Consider the following 20,412-nt stretch of genomic DNA (forward strand, 5'->3'; position numbering starts at 1 on the left):
AGAGAGGGGGGAAGCAGGTTCCCCCTGAGCAGAGAGCTCAATGCGGGACTCGATCCTGGCCCTGAGATCATGAGCTGAGCTGCCCTCTGAGCCACCCAGTGCCCCCCATATCGTTAATTTCTAAGAGCTTTTTTTTTTAAATCTCTGTATGTTCTTTTTTTTTTTTTTTAATATTATTTATTTATTTATTTGACAGGGATCACAAGTAGGCAGAGAGGCAGAGAGAGAGGGAGAAGCAGGCTCCCCGCCAAGCAGAGAGCCTGATTCTGGGCTCGATCCCAGGACCCTAGAATCATGACCTGAGCCGAAGGCAGAGTCTTTAACCCACTGAGCCACCCAGGTGCCCCGAGTATGTTCCTTTTTTTATTGACTTTTGTTTTTGCTTCATAGATAAAATATTTTTGTTTAAATCTCTTGAGACTATTCATTAAGTTTTCCTCTTTTGTCTCTATTTCTTTTGAGTTTCTTTTTTGTTTTTGTCTTTGACTTCAGAGGTTTTCTTTATTTTTTTATTTTTTTTTAAAGACTTTATTTATTTATTTGACAGAGAGAGAGATCAAAAATCTTTAAAAAAAAATGTTGTGGAGATCCGTTATCTGTTTTCTATATCCTCTGAAATCTATGTCTTTTGAAATTTATTTATTTATTTATTTATTTTTAAAAGATTTTATTTATTTATTTGACAGACAGAGATCACAAGCAGGCAGAGAGGCAGGCAGAGAGAGAGGAAGGGAAGCAGGCTCCCTGCTGAGCAGAGAGCCCGATGCGGGACTCGATCCCAGGACCCTGGGATCATGACCCGAGCCGAAGGCAGAGGCTTAACCCACTGAGCCACCCAGGCGCCCCTATTTATTTATTTAAATTAAAGTTTTTATTTATTTTTTAGTAATCTCTACACCCAGCATGGGCCTTGAACTCACAACTCTGAGATAAAGAGTCGCATGCTTTTCAGATGCCAGGCACCTATGTCTTTTTTAAACCTTTATCATAATTTTATTGGGATTTGAGAGGCTATAGAGATAATTAGATATATTCAATTCAGAATCTCCTATTCATGCTTCATCCCCCTCTAGTCTGGTTTTTGTCTCTCTTGTCCTACTAAAATAGGTCATCATAGTAATCATGTTCTCCCCCGCCCCAGTTTTACTGAGATATAATTGACATATAACATTCTGTAAGTTTAATGTATAAAATGTGCCGATTTGCTACAGATCTGTATTGCAAAAGGTTTGCCAAACTAAGATCGGTTAATATATCCTTCACCTCACCTAGTTACCTTTTTGTTGTATTATTACTGTGAGCACATGAAAACACTACTGTCCTAGCAGCTTTGAAATATACAGTACAGTAGTGTTAAACTGTAATCACCATGCTGTACATTAGATCCCTAGAACTTACTCATCTCATAGCTGGAATTTGTACCCTTTGACAATATCTCCCTATTTGCCCACCCCTCAACCCTTGGCAACCACCCTTCTCCTCTCTTCTCCTCTCTTTGATGTTTTTTAGATTCCACATAAACTGAGATCATATAGTATTTGTCTTTCTCTGTTGGACTTACTTCACTTAGCATAATGCCATATAAGTCCGTCCCTGTTGTCACAAATCAAATTACATTTTTATGGCTGAAAAATATTCCTTTGTGTATATATACGACGTTTTTTTATTCCTCCATCAGTGGATGCTTAGATTGTTTCCACATGTTGACTATTGTGAATAATGTTTCAGTGAACATGGGACTCCAAATATCTCTTTGAGAAAGTGAGTGATTTTATCCCCTTTGGATATATACCTGGAAGTGGGATTGCTAGATCTAATGGATTTCTTTCTTTTCTTTCTTTTTTTTTTTTTTTAGGATTTTATTTATTTGTGTGTGTGTGTGAGAGAGAGAGAGAGAGAGCACGCTCGCACATGAACAGGAGGAGGGGCAGAGAGAGAAGGAAAGGGAAAGACTCTCAAGCAGACTTCACACTGAGCGTGGAGTCCGATGGGATGCTTGATCTCACAATCCTGAGTTCATGAACTAAGCTGAAACTAAGAGTCAGAGGCTCAATGCACCGAGCCACCCACATACCCCGTGCATTTCTATTTTTAATTTTCTTTCTTTTTTCTAATTTTTATTTTTTAAAATATTTTATTTATTTATTTATTTATCAGAGAGAGAGAGAGCACAGGCAGGGAGAGGGGAAAGCAAGGTCCCTGCTGAGCAAGAAGCCTAATACAGGACTCCATCCCAGGACTCTGGGATCATGGCTTGAGCCAGAGGCAGACATTTAACCAACTGAGCCACCCAGGCATCCATCCCTATTTTTAATTTTCTGGGGAATCTCCATACTGTTTTTCGTAATGACTGTACCAATTTACATTCCTACCAGTGGTGCACCAGAGTTCTCTTTTCTCCATATCCTTGCTAGCATTTTTTTTAAAAAATATTTTATTTATTTATTTGAGAGAGAGAGAGAGAGCATGAGAGGGGAGAACGTCAGAAGGAGAAGCAGACTCCCCATGGAACTGGGAGCCCGACTCTGGACTCGATCCGTGGACTCTGGGATCATGACCTGAGCCTAAGGCAGTTGCTCAACCAACTGAGCCACCCAGGCGCCCTCTTGCTAGCATTTTTTATCTCTTGATTTTATGATAGTCATTCCCGCAGGTATGAGATGATATCTTGTAGTGGTTTTGATTTATGTTTCCCTAAGGATTAGTAACATTGAGCACCTGTAGCTGTTGGCCATTTGTATGTATTCTTTGGAAAAGTGTCTATTCAAGTTTTCTGCCCATTATTTATTTATTATTATTTTTTTAAAAAAAGATTTATTTATTTTACAGAGAGAGATCACAAGTAGATAGAGAGGCAGGCAGAGAGAGAGAGGGAAGCAGGCTCCCTGCCAAGCAGAGAGCCCGATATGGGACTCGATCCCAGGACCCTGAGATCATGACCTGAGCCGAAGGCAGTGGCTTAACCCACTGAGCCACCCAGGCACCCTCTGCCCATTTTTTAAGTTGGATTTTTTTTTTTGCTCTCGATTTGTATGAGTTCCTTATACATTTTGTATGTCAACTCCTCATCAGCTATATAGTTTGCAAATATTTCTTTCATTCAGTAGATTGCCTTTTCATTTGTTGATGGTTTCCTTCTATGTGTAAAAGCTTTTTATTTTAGTGTAGTCCCAACTGTTTACTTTTGCTTTTGTTTTCCTTGCTGCAGAAGATATATATATACATATACATACACACATATATATGTATATATATATATATATATTTAATGCTGCTAAGGCTGATATCAAAGAAATTACTGTCTGTGTTTTCTTCTAGGAGTTTTATGATTTCATGTCTCGCACTTAGATCTTTAATCCATTTTGAATTTATTTTTACTTTTTTTGTTTTTGTTGTTTTGTTTTTTTAATATATATATATTTTAAAGATTTTATTTATTTATTTGACAGAGAGAGAGAGAGACCACAAGCAGGCAGAGAGGTAGGCAGAGAAAGTAGGGGAAGGAGGCTCCCTACGGAGCAGAGAGTCCGATGTGGGGCTCAATCCCAGGACCCTGAGATCACGACCCAAGCTGAAGGCAGAGGCTTAATCCACTGAGCCATCCAGGCGCCCCTGTTTTGTTTTGTTTTGTTTTAAAGATTTTATTTAGGGTTGCCTGGGTGGCTCAGTCGGTTAAGCCTCTGTCTTCGGCTCAGGTCATGATCTCAGGGTCCTGAGATGGAATCTCGCATTGGGCTCCCGGCTTGGCGGGAAGCCTCCTTCTCCCTCTCCCACTGTCCCTGCTTGTGTTCTCTCTCGCTGCATTTCTCTCTGTCACATAACGCCTGGGTGGCTCAGTTGGTTGGACGACTGCCTTCGGCTCAGGTCATGATCCCGGAGTCCCAGGATCGAGTCCCGCATCAGGCTCCCAGCTCCATGGGGAGTCTGCTTTGCTCTCTGGCCTTCTCCTCGCTCAGCTCTCTCTCACTGTCTCTCTCTCAAATAAATAAATAAAATCTTAAAAAAAAAATTAAAAAAAAAATAAAATCCTTTAAAACAAAGATCTTATTTATTTATTTGTCAGAGAGAGAGCACAAGCAGGGGTAGCAGCAGGCAGAGGGAGAAGCAGGCACCCCTCTGAGCAAGGATCCTGATGTGGGATTGGATCCCAGGATCCTGGGATCATGACCTGAGCCAAAGGCAGATGCTTAACCGATTGAGCCACTCAGGTGTCCCTTGAATTCATTTTTGTGTATGGGTTTAAGAAAGTGATCCAGTTTCATTTTTTTTGCATGTAGCTGTCCATTTTTTCCAGCACCATTTATTGAAGAGACTGTCTTTCCCCTGCTGTATAATCTTGCCTTTTTTGTCATAGATTAATTGACCATATAAGCATGGGTTTATTTCTGGTCTCTGCTGTTCCACTGATCTGCGTGTCCATTTTGTGCCAGTACCAAACTGTTTTGGCTACTATAGTTATGTATGTATGTATTTGCTTTTTAAATAGTTTGAAATCAGGAGGTGTGATGCCTTTAGCTTTGTTCTTAAGATTATTTTGACTATTTGGGATCTTTTGTGGTTTCATATGAATTTTAGAATTGTTTTTTCTGTTTCTGTGAAAAGTGCCATTGGAATTTTGATAAGGATTGCACCGAATCTATAGATGGCTTTTGATGCAGATTTCAGCAATCTTAATTCTTCTGATCCATAAACAGGTATATCTTTCCACTTGTGTCTCCTTCAGTTTCTTTCAACAGGTTTTATAGTTTTCAATGTACAGATCTTTCACCTTCTTCTTTATCTTATTTTTACCATTTTATTGGTTTTGATGTTTTTGTTAATGGAATTATTTTCTTTCTTTTTTTTTAGATAGTATATAGAAATGCAACTGATTTTTTAATGTTGATTTGATTAATTGTTGATTAATGCTGAAACATTACTGAATTCATTAGATCTCACTTGGTGGAGATTTATGATTTTTTTTTTAAGATTTTATTTATTTATTTGACAGAGATCACAAGTAGGCCGAGAGGCAGGCAGAGAGAGAGGAAGGGAAGCAGGCTCCCCACTGAACAGAGAGCACGACGTGGGGCTCGATCCCAGGACCCCAAGATCATGACCTGAGCCGAAGGCAGAGGCTCAACCCACTAAGCCACCCAGGCACCCCATGATTTTTTATATAGAAGATATGTTATCAGCAAACAGTTACATGCCCTCCTTTCTGATCTGGCTGCCTGTATTTCCTTTTTTTCGTGGGGGGATTGCTATTTTTTATGACAGATATTCCACATTCATGATCCTCTCCAGTCAGAAGTTGTGGGTTTTTTTTTTAAGTTTTATTTATTTGGGGCGCCTGGGTGGCTCAGTGGGTTAAAGCCTCTGCCTTGGGCTCAGGTCGTGATCCCAGAGTCCTGGGATCGAGCCCCATGTCGGTCTCTGCTCCGCAGGGAGCCTGCTTCCTCCTCTCTCTCTGCCTGCCTTTCTGCCTACTTGTGATTTCTCTCTCTCTGTCAAATAAATAAAATTTAAAAAAAAAAAAGTTTTATTTATTTAAGTAATCTCTGCATCCCACATGGGGCTGGAGCTCAAGACCCTGAGATCAAGAGTCGTGTGCTCCTCTGACTGAGTCAGTCAGGCGTCCCAGTCAGAAGTTCTGTGAAGCCATGCTCTCAGCTGTGGCCAGAGGATGAAGTCATCTGACTGACCCATCCTGTAAATGACGCCATGGATAGTGTAGGCTTTAAACTGACCGTTGAACCTCCCGGTCACCTTGTTCTTCTGAATGGACACGTGGTCCTTGGCACTGATGATGTGGTTGCTGGAGGAGCAGTTTCAAGACATGTACAGTTCCATAAATTTGCTGGCATCATTCTGCATGTTGAGGGTATGCCTGCTGCCACCCTGGATACCTTTCTTTTTCTAGCCTACTTGCTGTGGCTAGGACTTCTAGTACTATATTGAATACGAACGGTCAGAATGGGCACCCTTGTCTTGTTCCTGATCTTTGAGGGAAAGCTTTGAGTATACTAGCTATGGGCTTTTCATATATGGCTTTTATTATGTTGAGTTATGTTTCTTCTATATCCAATTTGTTGATCATTTTTATTATGAAAGGATGTTGAATCTTGTCAGTTGCTTCTTCTGTGTCAAGGTGATTGTATGATTTTTGTCTTTCATTCTGTTAACGTGGTTTATTACATTTATTGATTTTCTGTATGTTGAAACATCCTAGCATCCCAGGAGTAATTCTGACTTGATCATGGCATATAGACTTTTTAACATGCTGTTGAATTTATTTTGCTACTATTTTGTTGAGAATTTTTGTGTCTTTATTCATCAGAGATTTTGGTCTGCTGTTTTCTCATAGTGTCCCTGTCCGGCTTTGATATCTGTGTAATGCTGGCCTCACAAAATGAGTTTGGAAATGTTTCCTCCTCTTCAGTTTTTGGAAGAGTTGAGAAGAACTCATGTTAATTCTTCTTTCAGTGTTTGGTAGAATTCTCCCCGGAGCTGTGTGGTCCTGGGCTTTTCTTTATTGGGAGGTGTTTGATTACTAATTCAATCTCCTCAGTTGTTACTGGTCTGTTCAGATTTTCTGTATATTTTGTTTGTCTCTGTTTATGATTAGGACTTGGTAGGTTGTATGTTACTAGGAATTTATCTATTTCTTCTAGGTTATAGAATTCTAGGTTTATCTACTTCTTCTAGGTTATAGAATTTGGTGGCATATCATTGTTCATGGCAATCTCTTAAGATCTTTTGTATTTCTGTGGTATCAGTTGTAATGTCTCTTCTTTTATGTATAATTTTGAGTTCTCAAAATTGTGTTGTCAATTTTGTTTATCTTTTCAAAAAACCAGCATTTGTTTGTCTCTTCTCTATTTTATTTATTTCTGCTCCGATTTTTGTTCTCATTTTTTCTGTTAAGTTTGGGCTTAACATATTCTTTCTCTAACTCCTTGAGGTTTGGGGGGATTTTTTTTTTCTTTATGTGGGCATTTATTGCTATAAACGTCCCTCTTTGCATTGTTTTGCTGCATATCATGAATTTTCATATGTTGCATTACCATTTATGTTTGCTTCAAGACTTTAAAAATTTCATCTTTGACTCATTAGCTTTTTCAGGAGTATATTGTTTAATTTCCACATATTCATTAATTTTCTGATTTTCTTCCTGTTACTGATTTCTAGTTTCATACCATTTTGGCCAGAAAAGAATACATGGTATGATTTCAGTATTTTTGAATTTGTCAGGATGCATTTCATCATTTAATACATACTCTATCCTGGAGAATGTTCCATGTATACTTGAAAAGAATGTGTATTCTGCTCTTGGATGGAATGTCCTATATGTGTCTGTTAGGGCCATTTGGTCTAAAGTATAGTCTTTTTCAAGCTGATAATACTTGATTTTGATTACGTACAAAACCTATCCTTTTAGCCTCCTCCTGACATTTTATGTTTTTATATTACAATTTACATCTTTTTATGTTGTGTATCCATTGACAAATTATTGTAGTTATAGCTATTTTTAATACTTTTTTTTTAAAGTGGGCTCCGGGGGCACCTGGGTGGCTTAGTGGGTTAAAGCCTCTGCCTTTGGCTCAGGTCATGATCCTAGGGTCCTGGGATTGAGCCCCGCATCAGGCTCTCTGCTCTTCGGGGAGCCTACTCCCCCCTCACTCTCACTGCCTGCCTCTCTGTCTACTTGTGATCTCTGTCTGTCAAATAAATAAATAAAATTTAAAAACAAACAATAACAACAAAAAGTAAAGTGGGCTCCACACCCAACGTGGGGCTTGAACTCAGGACCCTAAGATCAAGAATCACCATGCTCTATCAACTGACCCAGCTAGGTGTCCTGGTACTTTTGTTCTTTAAACTTTATGCTAGAGTTAAGTGATTAAATGGCTATATTGCACTATTAGAATATTCTGAATCTGATTATATGTTTAGCTTTACCAGTGTGACATGTATTTTCATGTTTTCATATTGCCAGTTAGCATCCTTTCATTTTAGCTCAGTGAACTCCTTTCAGCATTTCTTACAAGTTAGCTTGAGTGGTGATGAATTTTCTTAGTTTTTCTTTGTTAGGGAAAGTGTTTCTCGCCTTCATTTCTGAAAACAAAATTTCTGGGTAAATTATTCTTGGTTGGGATTTTTCTTTTTCTTTCATCACTTTGAATATATTATTCTATCATCTCCTGCCCTGCAAGGTTTTTGCTAAAATGTCCACAATTGCCTGATGGAGGTTTTCTTGTATGAGAGAATTTTTTTTCTTGTTGATTTTTAAATTTAATTAATTGATTTGAAAAATTTATTTATTTAAGGGGTGCCTGGGTGGTTCAGTTTGTTGGGGTATCTGACTGCAGTTCAGGTCATGATCCCAGGGTTCTGGGATTAAGCCCTGCATTGGGCTCCTTGCTCAGTGGGAGCCTCCTTCTCCCTCTCCCTCTACCTGCTGCTCCCCCTTCTTGTGTTCTCTCTTTCTCTCTCAAATAGGTGGATAAAATCTTCTTAAAAAGAACCATAAATAAAATTTTATTTATTTAAGTAACCCCTACATCCAAAGTGGGGCTCGACCATGACCGTGAGATCGAAGTTGCACACTCTTCCATTGAGCCAGCCAGACATTCCTTCTTGTTGATTTTAAAAATTCTCTCTTTACAGCATGCCTTGCCGGTGCAGTCTGTGAAGTATGTAATTCTTGATTTCAGAGTCATGAGTTCATACTGGACAGTGGGATAGAGTTTACTTAAAAAAAAATTAAATTCTCAGGGCACCTGGGTGTCTCAGTGGGTTAAAGCCTCTGCCTTCAGCTCAGGTGCATGATCCCAGGGTCCTGGGATCGGGCCCCACATCGGGCTCTCTGCTCAGTGGGGAGCCTGCTTCCCCCTCTTTCTCTGCCTGCCTCTCTGCCTACTTGTGATCTATGTCTGTCAAATAAATAAATAAAATATTTAAAATAAATAAATAAAAATTAAATTCTCTCTGTCTCTCTCTCTTTTTTTTTTTTTTTAAAGTAGACTCCATGCCCAGTGTGGAACCCAGCTCAGGGCTTGAACTCATGACCCTGAGGTCAAGACCTGAGATCAAGAGTTGGATGCTTAACTGACTGAGCCATCCAGGTGCCCCTTAAATTCTCTCTTTATCTTTGATTTTTAGATACTTTTATTATAATGTATCTTGGAGAACATTGTTTTGGATTGGAATTTTTGGAATTTACTTTCATGAATTGGGTGTCCAAAACGCTTTCCAGGTTTGGGAAGTTCTCAACCATTATTCCTTTGAATAAACTTTCTACCACTTCTCTTCTCCTTCTGGGATTCTAGGGATGCAGAAATTGTTTCTCTTAATGTGTCCCATAAGTTCCATAAGCTTTCTTCTTTCCTTTTCATTCTCTTTTTCCCTTCTGACTGGGTAATTTCAAATGATCACTCCTCAGGCTCACTGATTCTTTTGTTTGATCTAATCCATGAGGTACTTGTAAATTGCCAAATCCAACAAGGTTTGGTTTTGGTTTTGGTTTTGGTTTAGTTTTCATCTTACGTAATGTCTTAGCATCATTCGCTAGAGTTGACTATTCTCCATTTCTTGAAATATTCTCCTTGTCTCCGGTTATACAACCACTTTTAGTCTTGCCCTTTTGACCCTTCTCTTTTGGTCTCTTTGTCAGCTACTTTATTCAGTTTTTGATTATTTAAAGTTCTTTAGGTCTTCTTACTTTACCTTCTCTCTAAATATACTTTTTTCCTAAATTTTAGTTATTACTATGCTAACAGATTACACATTATAATTGCTAGGCCAGACCTCTCCTCTGTGTATCTAACTGCCTAATTGGTATTTTTCCCTGGAAATCTGACAGGTTATTCAAGGTTTTGTTTTTATTTGTTTGGTTGGTTGTTTTGTTTTGTTTTGTTTTAGTAAGTTCTAGGCCCATTGTGGAGCTTGAGTCCGTGATCCTGAGATCAAGAGTCAAATGTTCTATGACTGAGCCAGCCAGGTGCCTCTCAAATTTAACATATTCAAAATTTAATGCTTGCTTAGTAGTCCCCTAATCTCTACAATGTTGTTAATGATATCGCGACGTCCACCCAGTTACTCAAGCTAGACACTGTCCTTTCCTACGTCCAATCAATAAACTAGTCCTGTTGATTCTTATAAGCTAAATCTCAGATCTTTCCACCCTTTTTTTTTTTTGTTTTTTGATCTTTACTGCCATCTCTCCAGTTATAGACTGCATTGTGTCTTGTTTGGGTATTATAGTGACTGCCTAATTGATATTCACATTCAACTTCTGCCTCACTCTAATTTGTTCTTCCCCTAGTAGCCACAGTAATATTTTCAAAACATTGATCAGACCTTACAACTTCTTTCTTACATAAAATTATTCATTAACTGTCTAATGTGTTCAGAATGAAAACCAAGCACTTCAACACAGGCTGGAACTTTCTGTATCCCTCTCCCTCCTTCATTACACTCTAGCTTCACTGCCCTTCCGTTCCTTTTAGATCCATTTGAAAGTCCTACTTTGTGGGGCACGAGGCTGGCTCAGTCAGTTAAGCATCAGCCTTTGGCTCTGGTCATGATCCCAGGGTCCTGGGATCGAGCCCCTGCTTCTCTTCCTCTCTCTCTCTGCCTACTTGTGATCTCTGTCAAATAAACAAATAAAATCTTTAAATAAATAAATAAATAAAATCTTTAGACACAAATAAATAAATAAATAAATAAATAAATGAATGTCACCTTTTTGACCAGACTAACTAAAGTGGGTTACAGCTTCCTGTTTTTTCTTTCTAGCCCATTTATCATTTTGGGTAATTATGCAATTGCTTTATGATTATTTGATTAATGTCTTTATCTCTGCTAAATGCTAAATTTCATTAGGACCAAGACTATCTCTCGTATAGTTTAGGATTTTGTTCTTGGTACCTGTCCTTGTCTGGTACTCTAAAGGAGAATTCAGTATTTGTTGAATAAACAGATGTGAACTCTTTTTATATCTCAGGGGCCATTATAAGAGCTTTACATGTATTTATTTTCATCTCCATAATAATTCTATTGCATAGGTCCTATTACTGTCCCCATTTTACAAGTAAGGTTAGGCAACTTATCCAGAGTCATACAGCTAGTACATGGTGACAGAATTAAATCTAAGTCTTTGTAATTATTGAGCCTGTGTTTCTTTATTTCTTTTTTAAGCCTGTGTTTTAACCACTTTCTGCTAACTAATAGGATCTGTAATCAAGAAAGATACTTTTGAAGAAACATTTGGTAAACATTGATTCATTGCCTACTTAATTCCTAAACGAGTAGTGAATAATTGAATGCCTGTATAAAAACTGAATCCGGGGCACTTGGGTGGCTCAGTGGGTTAAAGCCTCTGCCCTCCACTCAGGTCCATGATCCCAGGGTCCTGAGATCCAGCCCCTTATCAGGCTCTCTGCTCAGCAGGGAGACTGCTTCCTCCTCTCTCCACCTGCCTCTCTGCCTGCCTCTCTGCCTACTTGTGATTTCTGTCTGTGAAATAAATAAATAAAATCTTTAAAAAATAATAAAAAAATGAAAACTGAATCTGATTTTTCTTCATTTGTAAAATAAATAAAATGATTTTTTGTTGTTGTTAACCCAAGTTGAATTATTATTAAATCATTATTTTATTTTGTAATTATAGGATTTACAAACTGAAAGGGCCAGGCACGCTAACATTTTACCCCTCCCCTGCCTCATTTCAACTACCAAAGATAATACTTGCCTTGCCTTTAAAGAATGTTGGGGTTTGAGGGGTTTCAGTTTGAAGCATTCCTCTTCCTCCAGTCCACATGAGAAATAAGAGAGTTTGAGAGATAGAAATCAAAACAAAACATTTATTATTAATAAAACTAATAGTCAAGAAGGTAGCTTATATCTCGGGCCAGTGGATTTCTAATACTACCCCAGAATTGACAGATTTATCTACCTAGATATAGCAGTGATTTAAAAAAAAAAGCAAATGGAAAGCTATGGACTTCCCTGTCTGGTGGCTTACCCTTTTAAACTTAACCAGTTTGAAGGGGCACCTGGGTGGCTCAGTTGGTTAAGTGACTAACTCTTGGTTTCTGCTCAGCCCATGATCTCAGGGTCTTGAGAACAAGCCCCGTGTCGGGCTCCCCGATGAGAGTGGAACCTTGTTTGGAATGCTTTTGCCCCTTTCCCTTTGCCCCTCTCCCCACCCATGCACGCTCTTTCTCTCTCTAAAACAAACAAAAGACTTAATCATTGTGGAGTAGCAGTGCTGAATGTATATAGGCATACCTTATCCTATCATGCTTCACTTTATTGTGCTGTGTAGTTACTGTATTTTTTATAAACTGAAGATTTGTGCCAGTCATGTGTTAAGCAAACTGGCACCATTTTTCCAACAGCATTTGCTCATTTCGTGTCATTTTGGTAATCCTTGCAATATTTCAAAATTTTTAAATTGTTATATTGTTCATGGTTATCTGTAATCAGTGATCTTTGCTGTTACTATTTTAATTGTTCTGGGGTGCCATGAACCCATGTAAGACGGTGAACTTAACTGATAAATGTTGTGTGTGATCTGACTGCTTCATTGGCTCTTCCCCATCTCTCTCCCTCTCTTTAAGCTTTCAAATAAGTAAATAAAATGTCTTTAAGTGAAGAATCAAAAATGACACCTAGAGGAGGAGGGAGGGTTTTTTTTGTTTTTGTTTTTGTTTTTTTTTATTTATTTGTCAGAGAGAGAGAAAGAGAGCACAAGCAGGGGAGCAACAGGCAGAGGGAGAAGCAGTTCCCTGCTGAGCAAGGAGCCTGATGTGGGACTTGGTTCCAGGATTCCGGGATCATGACTTGAGTTGAAGGCAGACGCTTAACCCACTGAGCCACCAGGTCATCCCTTAAAGATGTTTTAGAAATTGATTTTTCTTTTTTTAATACTTGGGATTAATTATTGACCTTGTTTATAGTTTATGAAAGCCATTGCTTTCTCCCATCCAAGTACTAACCAGGCCCGACCCTGCTTAGCTTCCGAGATCAGACGAGATCGGGCGCGTTCAGGGTGGTATGGCCGTAGACAGAAAGCCATTGCTTTCTCAAAGACTAACAATGGAAAGGCTGTCGTTGAGGGAGCCAGATGATCCTGAGTTAAGAATAAGATTCCAGGGGCGCCTGGGTGGCTCAGTGGATTAAAGCCTCTGCCTTCGGCTCAGGTCATGACCTCAGGGTCCTGGGATCAAGCCCCAAATAGGGCTCTCTGCTCAGTAGGGAGCCTGCTTCCTCCTCTCTCTGCCTGCTACTCTGCCTGCTTGTGATCTCTGTCCAGTAAATAAATAAAATCTTAAAAAAAAAGAGTAAGATTCTACTATTTATTTATTTATTATGTGAACTTGAGAAAGCAGCAGGCTCCTCTGAATCTCAGTTTCTGAATCAATACCAAAATGGAAATGATACTTGTCTTATTATCTTCTTTGTAAGGATTATGTTAGATAACAAATTCCTCTAGGACTTGGAATATGGTAGGTAGCCAGCAAATGCTATTTTGCCTTCTCTTTTCCTGACAGAAAGATAATAAAATAATAGGACAGTTGCAACTATCTTGTGTTTACTTTTCTACTTTGTTCGTTTGTTTTTGATATTATCTTGGGTAATTACTTTTGAAAAACTAGGTCAGGGGCACTTTTACTTTGCTACTGTGAGTTTTTGGTGGTGGATTTTTTTTTTTCATGTCATTGTTCTATTTTTGCATTACGTTTTATGCCCATTGAAGGCCAATCTTTTCTTTTAAAGGTTTTATTTAGGGACGCCTGGGTGGCTCAGTTGGTTAAGCATCTGCTTAATGTGGGTTCAGACTGAAAACCCAAGATCAAGAGTCATATGTTCAACCACCTGTGCCAGCCAGGCACCCCAGGAAATACTAATTTTTTAGGTGATATAGTGACATTGTGCTTTGTTTTATAAAAAAGATTTTCTTCTTCAGGGCTGGCTGGCTCAGTTTGAAGAATGTGCAACTCTTGGTCTCAGGGTCAGGAGTTTGAACCCCACATTGAATGTTAGGATTGCTCAAATAAATAAATAAATAACGTTTTAAGAAAAGAATTTTTCTGGATTATATGTGGGAATATTTTCGAATGACATGGTATATTTAGTATTTGTTTTGAAATCATGTGGGCGGTGGAGAAATAGGTAGTTACAGATGAAGCAATTTGTCCATGAATAATTATTGAAGCTAAGTAAGAAGTATGTAAGGATTCATTATACTCTTTTGTTTACTTTTGTATATGTTTTCCATTATAAAAAGTAAAACAGTTCTTGTTATTAAAATTTGCTTCCAGGGCGCCTGGGTGGCTCAGTGGGTTGGGCCTCTGCCTTAGGCTCAGGTCATGATCCCAGGGTCCTCGGGTCGGGTCCCCGCATCGGGCTTTCTGCTCAGCGGGAAGCCTGCTTCCTCCTCTCTCTCTCTGCCTGCCTCTCTGCCTACTTGTGATCTCTCTCTCTGTCAGGTAAATAAATAAAATCTTTAAAAAACAAAAAAATTTGCTTTCTATCCTCTGCCCGGAATTTGCTTTCTATCCTCTTTTCTTAATAGGTAGGATGTGAGCAACTTTACCACAACCAGACTAGTTATTACTTAAGAATATCACTGAACAAAACTGTCAGGAGTAAGCCTAAACAAAGATAGAAAAGAAGGGGAAAAATGGAGGAAGAAAGGAAATAAGTAAGAGAGAAGAGGGAGACTAGAGAAAAGGAAAGAAGTCAGGGACAGTGGAAGTTTGCCTTAAAGTGTAAGTCTCTTACTCTCATTCTTTTTTTTTTTTTTTTTTTTTTTTTCTAATTTCACCTCTAACTGATACCTTTAGTAGTTAGGTAGGAACCTGAGATTCTGTTCTATAAGAAAAATAGCTCTTTTGTTTTAATATATCAGCTTAAGCGAGTAAGGATTTCCCCTTTTTCTATATTCTTTATAGATGCTACTATATTATAGCTGTTATGTATATAGTATATATTTATGAGAGAGTGGATACTGGACCTTGCAGAAATTCCTACATAATCTTACACATTGCTATCCAGGAACTGGATGGAATTTTCTCCTTCAGAGAAAGACATACCATATGACTTCTCTCATGTGGAATTTAAGAAGCAAACCAGATGAATATAGGGAAGGGAAGGAAAAGAAGATAACATACAAACAGAGGTATTTATTTGACAGAGAGAGAGTATAGCAGGGCGAGTGGCAGGCAGAGGGAGAAAGAGAAGCAGCAGGCTCCCCTCTAAGCAAGGAGCCCGATGTGGGGCTTGATCCCAGGATCTGGGATCATGACCTGAGCTTAAAGCAGATGCTTAACCGACTTAGCCACCCAGGTGCCCCAAGAGACTCTTTTTTTTTTTTTAAGATTTTATTTATTTATTTGACAGACACAGCAACACACGCAGGGGGAGTGGGAGAGAGAGAGAAGCACACTTTCTGCTGAGCAGGGAGCCCGATGTGGGGGTCGATCCCAGGATCTTGGGATCATGACCTGAGCTGAAGGCAGATGCTTGACAGCTGAGCCACCCAGGTGCCCCAAGCCCCAAGAGACTCTTAACTCTAGGAAACAAACAGGGTTGCTAGAGGGAAGGTAGATGAGGGGATGGGGTAACTGGGTGATGGGCATTAAGGAGGGCACGTGATGAGCGCTGGGTATTATATGTAACTGATGATCACTAAATTCTACCCTTGAAACTAATAATACGGTTATGTTAACTAAATTGAATTTAAATAAACAATTTAAACAAGAATTTTGTCCTCCTTTTTTGGAGACCTTACCCTTTGTTTATACAGTTGACCCTTGAACAGTGCCAGTGTTGGGGATACGGAACCCCTGTGCATTCGGAAGTCCAGGTATGGCCTTTGACTCTCCCAAAACTTAACTACTAATAGCCTACTGTTGACCAGAAGCCTTACCAATAGCCTAAATAGTTGATTAATACATATTTTGTATGTTATATGTATTATATGCTGTATTCTCACCATAAAGTTAGAGAAAAGAAAATGTTATTAAGAATATCATAAGGAGGGGCGCCTGGGTGGCTCAGTGGGTTAAAGCCTCTGCATTCCGCTCCAGTCATGTTCTCAGGGTCCTGGGATCGAGCTCCCCATCGGGCTCTCTGCTCTGCTGGGAGCCTGCTTCCCCTCTCCTCTGCCTGCCTCTCTGCCTACTGGTGATCTCTCTCTCTCTCTGTCAAATAAATACATCTTTAAAAAAAAAAAAAGAATATCATAAGGAAGAAAAAATACATTTACAGTACTGTACTGTATCGAAAAAACTCGGCATGTAAGTGGACCCTCACAGTTCAAACCCGTTGTTTAAGGATCAGATGTAATTGGTTTTTGGTATTTAGTGCTCAATTTAGCAGCAAGTCTTCACCTTCACTCCTTATCTCCAATCTCTGCCCCATTCCAATTATAGTTTAAGATCTTGATTTTGATAAAGTAGGTTAACACTTTTCCTAAGAATTAGTTTTGTTCAGATCACTGTCTTTTTGAGATTTAAAGTATTTTAGGAAGTAGAAGATCATGGATCCAGGACTTAGGCTATATAGACTCAAGTGTTTTAATATTCTATCCTACTTTTTTTTTTAAGATTTTATTTATTCACTTGAGAGTGAGTGAGCACAAGCAGGGTTTGGAGAGAGGGGCAGACTCCTCACTGAGGGGGGAGCCTGGCAGAGGGCTGGATCCCCAGGACCCTGGGATCTTGAGCTGAGTGGAAGGCAGACTGAGCCACCAGGTACCCCAATAATCTATCCTACTTTAAAAAATAGTATGTCGGGTTTGTTTGTATGTTTTAGATTTTATTTATTTATTTGGGGCAGGGAGAGAGAGCGGACAGGTAGGGGAAGCTGCAGAGAGAGAGAGGGAGAAGCAGACTCCCAACTCAGCAGGGAGCCCGACACCGGCTTGATCCCCAAACTCTGGGATCATGACCAGAGCTGACCAACTGAGCCACCCAGGCGCCCCTAGTATGTCAGATTTTTAAGAGACTTTTAAAAATTTATTTATTTTAAAGTAATTGTGGGGCATCTGGCTGGCTCAGTCAGAAGAGCATCTGACTCTTGATCTTGATGTCTCGGGTTCAAGCCCCACATTGGGTTTGGAGATTACTAAAAATATAAACTTAAGAGAAAATATCTGCACCTAAATGGGGCCCAAACTGAAGACCTGAGATCAAGAGCTGGATATTTAGGGTGCCTGGGTGTCTCGGTTGGTTGAGCATCTGCCTTTGGCTCAGGTTGTGATCTCCGGGTCCTGGGATTGAGTCCTTTGTCAGGCTCCCTGCTCAGTGGGGAGTCTGCTTTTCCCTTTCCCTCTGCCCCTCTGCTTGTCCTCTCTTACTGTTTCTTTCAAATGAATAATAAAATCTTAAAAAAAAAAAAAAAAAGAGCTGGATGCTCTACTGACTGAGCCAGTCAGGTGTCCCAACTTTTATTTGGTTTTAAATATATAATAGATGTTTGAACTTGGTATAAAACAAAAGTTTCAGCAGAGGCTGCTGGGAAGATGGTGGAGTAGAAGGACCCTGGCTCACCTTCTGCCATGTGGCAACCTAGAGAACACACTCATTGGCATAAATAACCCAGAAAATGACCTGAACAGAGTCTGGCAGAATAGACTCTCTGCAGCCAGACATAGAGAAGAGGCCATAGTGAAACAGATCACCCCCTCAGATTGCTCCTGACAAGATCCCATCAGAGCAGTGCCACAAGCCTGGAGGTGTGCGCAAAGCCTAGACAAGGGTCAGTGTCACTCCAAAGTGAGTCCTGCTCCAGGGAGAGGGGAAGATAGCCACACACCAGTCTGACTGTGACCCCAGCAGTGGGTTGGGGGCAGACAGCTGGTCTGACTGCAGGACCCCCACCCCTGACCAATAAAAGCTTCTCAGAGAACAACACAGGGAAAGTGCCTGCAGTTTGGTGCTACTTCATCTCTGGCAAACACCTGGTCTTACTGAACTCAAGCCCAAGGCTACCTGGGACCAACCCACTAACACCACCGGCGCCAGACTCTGCCTGCAACAGGCAAAGAGAGCCATTGCAGACTGAACCGAAGTCAAATACATCCCAGCCACAATAGGAGTGTGCACAAACACATAAAGAGATAACCCTGAAGCACCATTTTCTGGTGAAAAGGAGACATTGCACTGCAGGGCACTACAGGACCTCTTTATAAAGCCACTGTTGGGAGATGTAACTGACTTTCCTAACACAGAGAAACAGATACAGCAATAGACAAAATGAGAAGACAGAGGGATATGTCCCAAATGAAAGAGCAGAACAAAATCACAGCAAGAGACCTAAACAAAATGGAGACAAGTAATATATCTGATAGTGAATTTAAAGTAATGCTCATAAAGATACTCAGTAGAATTGAGAAAGGATTATAGGACCTCCATGAGATCCTTCACTAAGAAACAGGAGATCTAAAAAAGAACCAATTAGAAATAATGAACTCATTAAATGAAAATAAAAATAGACCACCTGGAATAAATAGCAAACAAGAGGAAGTAGAAGAACAGATCAGCAACCTAGAGGACAGAGTAATGGAAAGTAATCAAGCTCAGCAGATGGGGCGGGGGGAATACAAAATGAGAATAGGCCCAGGGAACTCAGTGACACTGTCAAGCATAATAGTCATAATATAGGGATCCCAGAAGGAGAAGGGAGCAAGAAGGCAGAAGATTTATTTTAAGAGATAATAGCTGAAAACTTCCTGAATCTGGGGGAGGAAAGAAAAATCCAGATCCAGGAGGCACAGAGAGCCCCCAACAAAACCAATCCAGAAAGGTCTGCACCAAGATACAAATAAGCTGGCCAAAAGTAGTGAGAAAGAGAGAATTTTAAAGGCAGCAAGAGAAAAGAAAGCAATGAGATACAAGGGAAACCCCATAAAGCTATCAGTGGGTTTTTCAGCAGAAATTTTTCAGGCCAGAAGAGAGCAGCATGATATATTCAAAGTGCTGAAAGGAAAAAATCTGCAGCCAAGAATACTCTATTCAGCAAGGCTTTCATTCAGAATATAAGGTGAGAGAGAGTTTCCCAGACAAACAGAATTCAAAGGAATTCATGACCAGGGACAAAACCAGCCACGTCCCTATTACACTTGATGCCATTGGCTTGTGGGTCCCAAGTTCACAGTCCAGCCACTCTCCTGCCCGAGTCAGCATGCACGGCCTGCCACCTGCTCAATGCCAAGTCAGCATGCCCTCACCTCAGAATGACAAGGGCTCAAACTGACACTCTTCTCAAATTCCAGCCACTGTTCTCAAGTTTGTGCACAAAAGTAGGCATAATTATAACAGTGGAATGAAGCAACCCAAACAGTGACACTAATTCTGTGGAATATATAATGGATAAAAGGGAGTGTGCTAGGCTGAGAACATCTCCAAATGGCACATTAAAGAACAATACATACGGCATGATTCTGGTTGGTAAAAGAAACAAATCCGGGAGAAATAAGACAAAACCAGAGAGGGAGACAAACCATAAGACACTCTTTTTTTTTTTTAAGATTTTATTTATTTATTTGACAGAGAGATCACAAGTAGGCAGAGAGAGAGGGAAGCAGACTCCCTGCAGGGCAGAGAGCCCAATGTGGGGCTCGATCCCAGGACCCTGGAATCATGACCTGAGCTGAAGGCAGAGGCTTTAACCCACTGAGCCACCCAGGCGCCCCCCATAAGACACTCTTAATCATAGGAAACAAACTAAGGGTTTGGGAGTGGAGGGATGGGGGTAACTGGGTGATGAGCATTAAGGAGGACACTGATGGAATGAGCACTGGGTATTTCTTTTTTTTAAGATTTTATTTATTTATTTGACAGAAAGATAGCAAGAGAGAGCATAAGCAAGAGGAGCTGCAGGCAGAGAGAGAGGGGAAGCAGGTTCGCCACTGAGCAGGAAGCCTGATTCGGGACTTGATCCCAGGACTCTAGGATCATGATCTGAGCCAAAGGCAGACACTTAACGACTGAGACATCCAGGTGCCCCTGAGCCCTGGGTACTATGTAAGACTGATGAATTACTGAACTCTACCTCTGAAACTAATAATACACTATATGTTAATTAATTGAATTTCAACTTAAAGAAAAGAGCTCCCTTGGGGTGCCTGGGTGGCTCAGTGGGTTAAAGCCTCTGCCTTCAGCTCAGGTCCTGATCTCAAGGTCCTGGGATTGATCCCCGCATTGGGCTCTCTACTCAGCAAGGAAGCTTGCTTCCCTTCCTCTCTCTCTTCCTGGCTCTCTGCCTACTTGTGATCTCTGTATGTCAAATAAATAAATAAATATCTTTGAAAATAAAAAATAAATAAAAATCTTTTTAAAAAATAAATAAATTTATTTTAAAAACCCTCCCCATAAAACAAACCCCCCAAAACCCAAAATGTTCAAATGGGTATTAAAG

At 40.0% G+C, this 20,412-nt stretch overlaps 1 protein-coding gene and 1 pseudogene across 7 annotated transcripts in view; one reads left to right on the top strand and one right to left on the bottom strand.

Annotated features, from left to right (window-relative positions):
- RBMS2 (RNA binding motif single stranded interacting protein 2) overlaps positions 1-20,412 on the top strand; it is a 72,570-nt gene that overhangs the window by 19,094 nt on the left and 33,064 nt on the right. The window contains exon 1 of one of the 7 annotated variants that reach the window (XM_044227032.1): positions 15,783-15,856. The exons of 5 other annotated variants lie outside the window; for them this stretch is intronic. The gene's annotated coding sequence lies outside the window, so the exon portion shown is untranslated. Of the gene's footprint in view, positions 1-15,782; positions 15,857-20,412 lie in introns of those variants that run through there. One more of the 7 variants, XM_044227035.1, reaches the window with a different exon arrangement.
- LOC122891411 lies at positions 5,624-5,856 on the bottom strand (annotated as a pseudogene).

The sequence above is a fragment of the Neovison vison genome, chromosome 12 (genome assembly GCF_020171115.1).
Source record: "Neovison vison isolate M4711 chromosome 12, ASM_NN_V1, whole genome shotgun sequence".
Lineage (NCBI taxonomy): Eukaryota > Metazoa > Chordata > Mammalia > Carnivora > Mustelidae > Neogale > Neogale vison.